A 13,127-nucleotide genomic window follows, 5' to 3' on the forward strand; every position below is an offset into this window, starting at 1 on the left:
GTCCTAAGAAACTACAACACACAAGACTCAGCTTAGGTTCATATTGTTTTGTTTTCTAAACTGATCATGAGATAAGACGAGTCCCCCTCTCTGAAGACAGGCTAACTTTTCCACCCCAGAGCAAACAATCATCATTCAAACCACTAAGCATTCACCATACGTAAATAAATGCCTTTTCAAATTTGCAGAGGGTATACTGGATTTGCTTCCATACATGTTTCATTTTTACACCTGTGTTCCAACCCTGCAACATTCAAATTGCTGGCATTTAAGAAATCATGTCTGGTCCCAGACTTCCCTGGTGGTCCAGTGGTTAAGACTCTTTGCTTCCACTGCAGAGGACGGGTTTGATCCCTTGTCTGGGAACTAAGATCCCCCATGCTGCGAGGTGCAGCCAAAAAGAAAAAAAAAAAAGAAAGAAAGAAAACAGTCCCTAATGTTAAAAAGTAAGGAAATATTTCTTGACAAGGAACATGATGACCCAACTGAGACAATGCAGGAACTCTAGTCAATGAACAAGACAAATAAAAGGCTAAGAATAACCACTCATGTAAATTACAGACTAACAGGAAGCTGGGATAATCTTACTAGAATAGTAAAAATAATTTGACAATTTTTACAAATGGAAACGTTCAATTCAATGTAGATGCTTAATTTGTACATACATAAACATATATATTAGCTTTACATCCTTTATATTTATTCAAGTTCTGCCTGCACATGAGTTTTTTGTTTTCCCAACTTTCTGAAGTTGCTCCCCCCCCACACACACTCCCTCCACACCAGGTGGCTTAGTCCCATTAACAGTATTCCTGACAGGAGAGCTCAGGTGTCTCTTCACATATCTCCAAAGCCTCGGCTGGGAAGGGAGGGCTATTATTTTTATCCAGAGCTCCCAACGTACCTGAACAGAGAAAATATGAAGAAGTTTGGCCTCTACTGAATCCCCCCAGGTTCCCCCTACCGCACCCCGCCGCGTGGCATGCAGGATCTTTGTTCCGGAACCAGGGATCCGGATCGAACCCGTGCCTCCTGCAGTGGAAGCGCACAGTCCTAACCACTAGACCACCAGGGAAGTCCCAGAAGTAGTCTTTTCTCAAAACACAAAATATATTTTTCCCATAATCTAGGACATAATCTAGGACAATTCATCTTATTACCCAAGAATTTGGAACCTGTCCATGATTCTCCTTTAGGTACGTTCAAATCTTGACAGTCAAAAAAAAAAAAAAAATCTTGACAGTCTAGTCAAGTCCTGAATGTGGAGCCAGGCGACAGCCCTCATTCAACACGACCTGCCCACGGTGATCAGGAGTTTGAGCCACAAGAGGGACACTAGGCAGTATTAACCAATTTGCTCTGCCTCCTAGGGAAGCGCTTCCTGGCAAAAGCTCCAGCCCTTCAGTGACGTTATGGGGGCGGGGCGGGGCGTTCCGAGTGGAACCCACCCCTCTGCCGCTGGCCGCTCCCCTTAAAGCCCCGCCCAGTCGGTGGTGGGAGGCTGCGGTTTCCATGGGGACGATAAACAGCGCCAAGTTTTTTCCCCTGTCACTTCAGTTACCCGTGTCATACCCATGACATGATGATATCCCCTGAGCATTGGAAACCAGAGTGTGAGGAGCCAGTGCTGGTGAGCCGGAGTTCGAGCAATGGCGTCTGAAGTCGGTGCCTGGGGTGGGAGTGGTCCTGGGTGGCCTGCCCAAAGAGAGGTGGAGTTCCAAATTAAAGGACCTCAAGCCAAATTCCCCAGGCGCCAAGGACTGTTGGGGGTTAAACACTAATACTTAGGGAAGGAGTTGGGAGTTGAGTAGGGCAGCAAGGGACAGAGCCAGGACTAGGGGAAGACCAAGGACCTGGGGGGACGCAGTAGAGGCCAAACTTCTTCATATTTTCTCTATTTAGGTAAGTTGGGAGCTCTGGATAAAAATAATAGCCCTTCCTGGGCTTCCCTGGTGGCGCAGTGGTTAAGAATCCGCCTGACCATGCAGGAGATACAGGTTCGAGCCCTGGTCCGGGAAGATCCCACATGCGTGGGGCAACTAGGCTTGTGCGCCACAAGTGCTGAGCCTGTGCTCTAGAGCCCGTGAGCCCGCGTGCTGCAACTGCTGAGACCCGTGTGCCTGGAGCCCGTGCTCCACAACGAGAGAGGCCACCACGGTGAGAAGCCCGCGCACTGCAATGAAGAGTGGCCCCCGCTCACCGCAACTACAGAGGGTCCGCGTGCAGCAACGAAGACCCAACACAGCCAAAAATAAATAAATAAAATAAATAAATTTTAAAAATAATAATAACCCTTCCTGCCCAACCGAGGCTTTGGAGGTATGTGAAGAGACACCTGAGCTCTCCTGTCAGGAATACTGTTAATGGGACTAAGCCACCTGGTGTGGAGGGACTGGGAGGAAAACTTCATCTACCCTCTTAAGTTTGGTATTTGGGAGCCTGTGAATTCAACTGAAAAAAGACAGATTGACAGGAGAAAAGGAATACAAGTTTATTAATATTTTTTACATGCATAGGAGTTCGCAGAAAAGAGGTAACTCACAGAAGCCATTAGGCTTGGGAGTTTATATACCTTTCTTAACAAAGAAAGGGCTTGGGCTTCAAGGGAGATCATTTGTGGGGAAGTAACTAGGAAATATATGGGGGAAATAATAGAAGATAAGGGGCTATTTTTTTTTAGTAAGATTTGTTTATGCAGGCTCATCTTGGTGCTGGCTCTGTCTCTGGTGATAAGGTCTCTCTCCTCGTCCTGGTCCAGGAGAGGGAGGGAGGAAATGTATGTCACCTTCACAAAAGGAAATATATGCCGTGATTTTGGAGAGATAAAGGCAGAGAACCCTTCCTATATCTGTTGATTATGAATTGCCTTTAGCTCAAAATAATCCTTATGCTAAAATGGCATATTTTGGGGTGTTATATCCTGATTCCCTTCATGGCACTATTTTCTAATATAATTTTTATTTTACTCAAAATTATACATGCTCTCAGTTTAAGGAAGCAATATTTCAACAGATTTGTGACTAAGAAAATGGCATTTACTACCAAGAAAATGTTGGGGCCCAAGTGTTCCCCATTCACAATTCCAGAGGAGACTTTCAATTCTGGAGCTCACTCTTTTTTATCAACCTCCATATCTCTCTTGACATGCCAATCATGATAGTTTTGGGCTCTCAGGATTAAGTGATATCCTACTGACTCCCACCTAGGAACAAACCCTCTTTCACAACCACCACAAGGACTACCTTAATTCATACCCAGACCCCTCCTTCCAAAACAGTTGTATCACAATTTTGGTTAAGTCAGTATTCAGGGTTGACCTCAGTGTAACTATGTAATTTCTACTCAGAGCAGAGCTGTATCATTTTCTAGGACAGGGGTAGACACACTTTCTGTAAAGGACCAGATAATATATGTTTCAGGTTTTGTGGGCCATCTGGTCTCTGTAGCAAGTACTCAGCTCTGCTGTGGCAACATGAAAGTAACCAGAGACAAGTGGCAAAGTTCCAATAAAACTTTATGGACACTGAAATATTAATTTCAAATAACTTTCACATGTCACAAAATATTATTATTATTGATTTTTATGACCACTTAAAAATGTAAAAACCATTCTTAGGTCAGAGTGATACAAACAAGCACTAGGACAACCATAGTTTGCTGACTACTAGTAAAAGCTATTAGCAGATTATTGCCGTAGATCCCTTTATCTCATCAAATTACTGTGAATCTCTATGAACAAAAAAGTATCTTTCATTACATGGAGGTGGTTATATTCAAAGATAAATTATTTTGAACTTCAAAACATAAAGCCCATATCTGAAATGCAGTATTTTGGGACCTAATTATTCAAACACTACAAGATCCATTCAGGAAAAACGTACAGTGAAAACAGAAAAACAACAACAACAACACACACACATAAACGTAACAGTTTACCCTTAATAGTTACTGAAAATTTTGACATAGCCAACTAATACAAATACAATAACAACAAAAAAATCTGACAAAACAACCCTGATATATGTTAATAAGATATGGAATGAGAGCATTACATTCAAGACAAATTATCTTTAATTTTAAAGCATCTTTGTACTCTCAAAGAAAGATTTTCATATATGTTGTTTTCTTGGGAAATTGGATGCCTAGGAAAAGCTTGTATAACTTAAGTGACATGGTGTAAGATAAATTATTACAATATCCTTGCCTTTATGATTACTATAGGTTCTGGTTAAAGTAGTTCCTGGGATTGTTAAACTATGTCACTTAACTTGTTTTAGTTTTGCTGCCTTTTTATTAGTGTGACAAAAAGTGTATGTATGTGTGTATTTATGACAAGAACAGGACCTTTCAGTAAATTTACTCAATTCTGTCACCCTTTTATCACTCTGAAAATAAATTAATGTAATATTCCTTTTTTCTTCCTCATCATGTTAAGAGCTTATCTTCTCTGTTTCCACTAATTTTCCTTCATTCCCTTTTTCCTTTCACTCTTGTCTGCTCATTTCCCCTTCTTCTTATTTTGTCTCGTGCCTGGAAGGTCATTAGACTCTTCTATAACCCAACTCCACTTGCCCTTCCACAGAGGTCACAAGTCCTTGCCTTCTTCATGCCTTGTCTCCATTTCTTTCACTCAATTCTCCCTTTCTTCTTTTTTCTTCCCCCAAAGTAACAATTATTGTGCTCTCCTCTTTTTCACTCTCTACCTTCAGTTGTGGCCTTAATGAAACAATAAGGCAGTTTTGGAAATTTTAGGTAAAGATAGCACATCCATTCAATCCCACGCAGCCTTTTTTGGGTCTCCCTGGTTTTTTATCCACATGATTATCCCCACCTAGCCAGGTCTTTTTAGGTCACTATTCTTTCTTTTATTACTTTATTCATAGACTTATTTTCCCACTTCTACTACCCTCCCTTTGTCATTATCTCTTCTCCAGGAGTACCCGTTGGTTTCAGGCTGAAACCACACTTTTCAGGCAATATACTGTTGCGGCTAAGAACCTCAGACATATCTGTGTTGAAGCCAGCTCTGTCACTTTTTAGCTGTGTGACTAGGCAAATCTTGTAACCTCTTTGACCCACTGTTATCTTACCTCTAAAATGAGGACTATAGCAGTCTTTGCTTCACAAAACTGTTTTAAGGAGTAAATGAGATAATACATTTGGGGTTAATGGATTTTCTCATGGGCTCACTGCCTAAGCCCTTTCAATCCTCAGCAGCTCAGCTTTGTCATTCCCCACATCTCTCAAAAGCTTAACCTCCTCTGTATCTCTATCCTCTGCCATTCTCCTCCTGAGTTCCTGAGCTGCCTTCTGTTCTGAGATCATCAGTCCCCACCTTTAGAGCTTCATGTATAAAGGCCATAAATTATATCCTTGGAACATGTTAATATAGAAATAGCTCACATATACTTCAATTACAATTTCTCTGGCCCAAGACAATACTACCAAATCCACATGCATTGTTAGGTAAGGAATTTATTGCATTGAAATATGGTTTTTAAAAAGTTAAAAAAAAATAGTAGGGCTTCCCTGGTGGCACAGTGGTTAAGAATCCGCCTACCAATACAGGGGACACGGGTTCAAGGCCTGGTCCGGGAAGATCCCACATGCTGTGGAGCAACTAAGCCTCTGTGCCACAACTACTGAGCCTGCGCACTAGAGCCCGTGAGGCACAACTACTGAGCCCGCGTGAAACAAATACTGAAGCCCATGCACCTAGAGCCCGTGCTCTGCAACAAGAGAAGCCAGCACAATGAGAAGCCCGCGCACCACAACTAAGACTAGCTCCTGCTCGCCGCAACTAGAGAAAGCCTGCACACAGCAACTAAGACCCAATGCAGCCAAAAATAAATAAATAAAATTTTTTTAAAAAGTAAAAGAAATTTTAAGGTAGGCATCTTGGCAGCCTCTTGGATCAATGGAGCATACCGAGCAAGAGCTAAAGAGGAAACAATACAAAAGAGTTGTACTCCCTCTCTGTTACCTGCTAGTTTTTTAACAGAGAACTTAAACAGATACTTAGTTTTTGAACTAGTTAACTTAATCAATAAATCAAATATTTGTAACAACACCATGTATTTGTATGGCACTTGATAATCGACAAAGTCGTTTCACATATATTTTCTTGTTTAATTCTTGCAACTACCTAATCAGGGAAATTTTTTCATCACAGTTATAGATGAGAAAATTGAGGCTGAGAGACTCTATGAGACTTACCTAATTCTTTGCAGGTAGGAAGTGGTGAAATCAGGATTCAAATCGCTGGCATTTGGAGTTCCATAGTCTCCACGTGGCACACAGCCTCCCAAGAGCATAGGCTAAACTGAAGAAGATAAGATTTGTCTTTAGGCTTTTTTAGCTGCCTTTTTCCAGCCCTTTGTTTCTCACCATTCCTATCTGTGTTGGAAACCATGATGTGCAGCCCAAATCCCCCTTCAGGAATGAAGGACTTACTTCCCTAGCTGCTGGCAGTGCTGCTGGCTGCATTGCCTCAGCTGGATGGGAATAATTGCCTCTGCTGAAGAGGCCTGCCTTGTTCAAGGTGACCCCTCTTGCCATGGCTGCCACATCTAATGACTGATCAATGTGAGGATATAAAGGCCTACCCACCCTGGTCCCAATTCTGAAGAGCGAGTCCAGCTTCAGAAATCCCCAGGGAGTTGGCTGAGTCCTTCATTCAGATTGCATTGCAGCTCAGTTTCTCCCTCAGCCTAGTGATGTTTCTTTCCCCTTCCTACAGGTATTGATCCCAAGAAATCTCCCTAATAAACCTGTATGCTGAACTCTGCTTCAGTCAGTTTCTTTTGAAACCCAACCTCTAACACCATGTACAATTCATAGAACTTGGATTTCAGGCATCTGTTAAATCCCTACTACAAGGTAATTTGATAGGAAGTTATCCTCCTCAAATATAACTTGCATTTTAAGAAGGCCTCAGGCTGAAAACTCTAAGATCCCTAGAAAGAAGATTATGAAATAAATATAAGTGCTAGTTTCTAACCTGGATTTGTAAATTATTGTGGGACCAATGAATATTTTGTGAGTCGATTTTTTAAGATTGTATTTTAAGAACCATTTATAAATTTCAAATACAATAATTTGTATCGTGTAGTATTTTAGTCTTTTCTGAGTTTTTTCCATAAATTTTAAGCGTCCATGATATGGCAGGCAGCCACTGTGTGCTATGTATACAAAGCTGAGACAGACTTCCTGCTCTCAAGAAGCTCACAGCCTAGTAGGGTTAACAGGCATCGAAATAACTCCATCACATGATAAGTGCAGGGCCAGAGGCATTTAAAGTGCCATGAAAACACAGAACAATTCCACCTGTTGGAGAATGAGAGAATCAGAAAACTCAGAGGGAGTCATATATAAGCTGATCCCTAAAGAAGCAGTCAAAATCTCTTTATAGAAAGAGTTGTGGTGAAGGAGGTGGGCACTCTAGGCCAAGGGACTAACCTATGTGAAAGCACAGAACTATGAGACGGCATGGTGTGTGGAAAACACAGTGTGGATAGTTTAAGAAGAGGGGTGGCAAGGGAGATAAGACTAGCAAAAATCATTTCAAGCTAGGTTGAGAAGGGCTTTGAATGCCATGCTTAAGGGTTAAGTTTTATCCTAGAGCAGTTGTCTAATACATTTAGGTAAGAGTCACATGATCAGATTTATTCTTAAGAATAATTCTGGCAGGAGGACAGAGGATGATATGAGCAAGAGAGAGGAAATAAGGAGACCAACTAGGAAGGCTGCTCTTCCCTAATCTCGATGAGGAATATCAAGGGTCTGCACCAGGCAGGAGGAATTATGTAGGCCCTACTATCATCCTATATAAGAAAATAATCCCAGCGAATGAGATCAGTTAAAATGTAATCACCCAGGGGTTCTTAACTCTGATTGCTCATTAGGATCACGTGGGAGAGGTTTAAAAAAATGAAAATTCAGGTCTCACCCCTTTCTAATTAAATCAGAATCACTAGAATGAGGCCTGGTATTGGAATTTTTAAAAAGATCCCAGGTGATCCTAATGTGTAACCAGGGTTGAAAGCCTACAGCATAACCCATATATGAGTATTCTAAGGAAAACAGTTCTGAGCATGGCTGTCCCAACTGACTGTGTCATCCTGGGGCATCCAGAAAGTGTCAGTTGTTAATGTGTCAAACAGTAAAATGGCACCTGAAAAATGACCTTGTAGCTTACTTACTCGCAAAAGTTACTGTGAACTGATGTTAATTGAAAAAAGTGTGTCTTTGCATAAGAATCAAAGAAATTCATAATCTTATTCTAAACTAGGCCAAACCACACCTTGGTCTAGATAAGAAAAGAGCAATGATAAATCATAAGTTTGTATCTATTTTATCTGGTTCATGCCCTGTAAAATGTCTAATATAAATGTGCTAGGATGTTAAATGTTTGCCAGATACCTGATGAAGACATTTATATTATATAAAATGGTAAAAGAGACTTAAGTTTCTTTTTTTAAAAAATAGGAGGTAGGAGAGTGCAGTGGCTAAAGGCACAAATTTTGAAGCTAGTCAGAACTAGGTTTTGAATACAGGTTTCATTACTTAGTAATTGCAGGTTTGAACAAGCAACCTCACTTGTTCAAACTTTAATTTCCTTGTCTGTACAATGGTGATAATGAGAACAACATCATGGGATTGTTTTGAGAGTTATTTTAACATACTTTAACATGCATCTAAAACCTTTCACGCAGTAGTTGACATTACTATGTATATGTCTTGGTTCCTGCACTTAAGGAACTAACATATTAGAGCTGTATAGCTACTAGTTCCTCCAAGGGGAGGGAAAGATCCCACCACAACTGGCTAGATCAGGAAAGACATTATCAAGGAAGCTTTTTGATCTGGATAGATTGGGTATCCATCTACTACCTATCTAGCTGGGTATTCAGTATTTTTTCTATCTTAAAAAAGAGGTAGATTAAAATATTTTTTAAACAAGTAAGAAATATTAATTGTAAGAAAAACTAGAAAATACACAAAGTAGAAAATAAAAGTTTCTGGGACTTCCCTGGTGGTGCGGTGGTTAAGATGTGCTCCCAATGCAGGGGGCCCGGGTTCGATCCCTGGTCAGAGAACTAGATCCCACATGCATGCCGCAACTAAGAGTTCACATGCCACAACTAAGGAGCCTGCCTGCCGCAACTGAGACCTGGCACAGCCAAATAAATAAATACTGGAAAAAAAAATCTTCCCAAGTCAATAAGAATGCCTCTATGACAGTAGTTCTCAAATTGTCGTCTCGAGATCCTTTTATACCTTTTTTTTTTTTTTTTTTAGCTGAGCCACGTAGCGTGCTAGATCTTAGTTCCCCAACAAGGGATTGAACCTGTGCCCCCTGCAGTGGAAGCGCAGAGTCTTAACCACTGGACCGCCAGGGAAGTCCAAGGTCCTTTTACACTCTTAAAAATTAGGGAACTTGATTCTGGAGGTGCTAGCCTGCTGTGTTTTCCCCTTTGCCAGGCAAAGATTAAAGCCATTTTTCTTGGGACTTCCCTGGTGGTCCAGTGGTTAAGAATCTGCCTTCCAATGCAGGGGACGTGGGTTTGATCCCTAGTCGGGGAACTAAGATCCCACATGCCACAGGGGGAACTAAGTCCGTGTGCCACAACTACTGAGCCCACGCTGTCTGGAGCCTGCGTGCTGTAACTACTGAGCCGGTGTTCTGGAGCCTGCGCGCCACAACGAAGAGCCTGTGCGCCACAACAAAAGATCCCATGTGCTGCAACTAAGACCCAATGCAGCCAAATAAATAAATAAATAAATTTTTAAAAAGAAAAAAAAATTAGGGAACTCCAAGTTCTTCTGTTTATGTGGGTTATATCTATTTATATTTATTGTATTAGAAACTAAAACGGAGGAAAATTTAAAAATATCAATTTGTCTAAAATAACAATTACCAACCCAATACATGTTAAAATAAATAAAATTGTAAGTGAAAAATAGATTATCCAAAACAAACAAAAAGTGTGGCAATGTTTTACATTTTTGCAAATCTCTTTAACAGAAGACAGCTGGGTTCTCCTGTCTCTTTCTTCATTCCATCTACTGTGATACGTTGTTTTGGTTCAAGTATATGAAGAAACTCTGGCCTCACACAGATACCTAGTTGGAAAAGGGAGTATTTTAATAGTGTTTTCAGATAACTGTGGATATTATTCTTTGAATTTACATCAGAACTGGGCCAATAGTAAAATCTTAAAGATCAATTCAATATGGAATCTGAAATTTTTGTACTCCATAACATTAAATTCTACTGGTCTATTTAGCAATGTGAACAGATCTTTTACCCATGCTGGATTTCATAACATCCTGCATTTGTCATTTGGAAAATATTGGTTCATTGACTTATACAGATCTTCCAAATGTCAATACTTTTCATTACACAATACCCCCCAAAAGCACGTTTTAATATCCCACCAAATTCACTGGGACTTTGTCAAACTCACAGTGGCAGATACAAGTTCTCCACAAAACATTCACTTGAAAGCTTGAATTTTATTGTAGACAAAAACTGTTGTTTTCCTTGATGAGAATGGCTTATTTGTTCATATTTGAGAAAATGCCTGCCTTCTCATTCTATCTTTTACTTGCTCCAGAATCTCATAACCCTAGAATATCTGTCAGTTGTTTTAAGTAAATATGGTGTTCCATGAAAATGGTGGCTGGTTCAGCTAGCAACTCCATCACAGAAATGTTTCTCTTCAAGTCAACAATCATACTTTGGATACAGCAGAAAAGTTTTATGTGTGCTTCCCATTTCATCATACAGAATATTTAAAAGACTCACAGGTTGAGATTTAATAAAATTAATAATTTTTACTGTTTCATCAAGAACATTGTTAAGAGAAACAGGCCCCCCCCGCCCCGGCCCCCTGCCTTTTTCAAGTGCAAGGGAATGGTGGTGAAGAAATTACTACTGACTTTGGTGCCTAGCTGTTTTTGGTGCCACTGCCTTTATTTTGTGCTGCAGCCAGCAGTTTCATCCACCATTGCCTCTGCAGCAGTAATTACAAATACCAACATGGTTGTTTTAAAAGACACATAACTTCTTTGCCATTACCATAAAAAGTTTTTACCTCACGAACTTTCCGAATCTTGGGAACTCTCATGGGGTCTGTGGGCCACACTTTAAGAACCAATGTTCTAAAATATTTTTAAAGGCTATAGAGTACTACACTGTATGTGTGACCACAGTTTATTTAGCCAGTGTCCTTTATTGCGGGCATTTGAGTTGTTTCTAATTTTTCTCCATTGCCAGTAATGATGTAGTTAAAACTTCACTTGCACCCTGAATTATTTCTTAAAATAATTAAAAATGGAATTGCTAGGCCAAAGTGTATGCATTAAAAAAAAAAAAAAAAAAGGATCCGGAAGGTTGCCACATTGCTTTCCTGCAGGTTTACCAATTTACACTTGCATTTTACATAACAATATATGAGTATCCTTACAGCTTATCAACAATGGTGATTATCTTTAAGAAAACAAACAAAAAAACCTCACCAAATTTACAGGCAATAAATGGAATCCATTTTTCTTTAATTTGCATTTATTTGTTTACTAGTTAGGTTTTTTTCATATATTTATAAAAAATGAGTATTTTGTTTTTTAATAAATTTATTTATTTATTTTTGGCTGTGTTGGGTCTTTGTTGCTGAGTGTGGGCTTTCTCTAGTTGTGGTTAGCGGGGGCTACTGTTCGTTGCGATGTGCAGGCTTCTCATTGTGGTGGCTTCTCTGGTTGTGGAGCATGGGCTCTAGGCACGCAGGCTTCAGTAGTTGTGGCTCGCGGGCTCAGTAGTTGTGGCTCACGGGCTTAGTTGCTCTGCGGCATGTGGGACCATCCAGGACCAGGGCTCAAACCCGTGTCCCTGCATTGGCAGGCGGATTCTTAACTACTGTGCCACCAGGGAAGTCCCCCAAATTGATGCGTATTTATGTATTTTGTCCATTTTTAAAATTGGAAGAGTCTTCTTTGGGATTTTATCCTTTGGTCTGTCATAAGTGAGTGCTACAAAAATTTCTACCCAGTTTTTGTTTACTTTTTAACTTTGTGTAACTTATTTTTATATGTAAGTTTTTAATTTTGATGAAATTACCTATCAGTCTTTTTATATTATCTGTCTATATTTCTGACATTTAATATTTTCTATATTTTATATTTTCTGCCTTTTCTGTCATGCTTTAAAAAGCCTTCTCCACCCCAATGTTATACAAATACATTTACTTATTTCTTTACTTTTTTAAAGCAGTTAATGCCTCAATTCATTATTTTTATATACTATTTGAGGTAAAGACCTAACTTAATCTTTCCCCAAATAGTTAACTACTATTAACTCTTTCCAGAGCATTAGGAGCTTTTTTCCTTTTGTTAAAAAATACGTTTTAAAATTACTTCTTTTGTAAACAATTTACAACAATACAGAAGGTAAAGTAGCTCTAGACCACCTCCCTCCTCTCCTGTTCCTCAGAGCTATTAATAGTTTGCTCTGTTCCCTTTCAAGACTGTTACTTTCTTATTTAAAAGGTAGGTAAGTGCCAAACCATAGTTTGTGGCAACTTGATTGCATTTTCCTCCCACTTAATTTATCTTTATCTTTTCACACAGAGCTATTTTGTTCTCTTTAAGAGCTACACGATGTTCCATAATGCAGATGTACCACGTTTATTTCGTCTTTCCTCTGCCGCTGAATGACTAGGTTTCCCATTTCTCGTTACTTCTTCACCACCTCTCCCAAGAGCTGCTGGGGCCCAAGCTTTCTTGCGCGCATGTGCAAGTTCCCACAAGCTACGCTCTTAAAGAGAGCTTTTATTTGAGTATTTTTTCATTTTGTGGGCTCTGGGGAACCAATACAGGTACTTAGGAAGGCAAAACACACCCAACAACCGCCCGACCAGAAAGAGACTCAGAGCAGGTTCTCACTTAGCCCCGACAGTTTTCTTCCTTTCATAATGGACGCTGAACTTGTTTTTCACCTCGTAGATTCAACAGTTCCCAGCACCGAAACCAGCTATACAACCACTCGGCCACCAAGCACTGTGACTAGAAAACAAGTGGAAGAAACAGCCGCACCGGCCGTGACGCCTGCTTCCGGAAGCGGACCGGAA

The 13,127-nt window shown here is 40.2% G+C and overlaps 1 protein-coding gene across 5 annotated transcripts in view; it reads right to left on the minus strand.

Moving 5' to 3' along the window:
• TMEM62 (transmembrane protein 62) overlaps positions 1–13,101 on the minus strand; it is a 77,525-nt gene extending 64,424 nt beyond the window's left edge. For 2 of the 5 annotated variants that reach the window (XM_029237578.1, XM_029237572.1), the window contains exons 1-2: positions 12,899–13,101; positions 6,217–6,322 (exon numbers count right to left, since the gene is read on the minus strand). The gene's annotated coding sequence lies outside the window, so the exon portion shown is untranslated. The remainder of the gene's footprint in view (positions 1–6,216; positions 6,323–12,898) is intronic. The other 3 variants (XM_029237579.1, XM_029237574.1, XM_029237575.1) reach the window with 3 other exon arrangements.
• Positions 13,102–13,127: the final 26 nt, after the last annotated feature.

Source organism: Monodon monoceros, unplaced genomic scaffold (assembly GCF_005190385.1).
Source record: "Monodon monoceros isolate NGI ecotype Baffin Bay Population unplaced genomic scaffold, NGI_Narwhal_1 Super_Scaffold_21, whole genome shotgun sequence".
NCBI lineage: Eukaryota > Metazoa > Chordata > Mammalia > Artiodactyla > Monodontidae > Monodon > Monodon monoceros.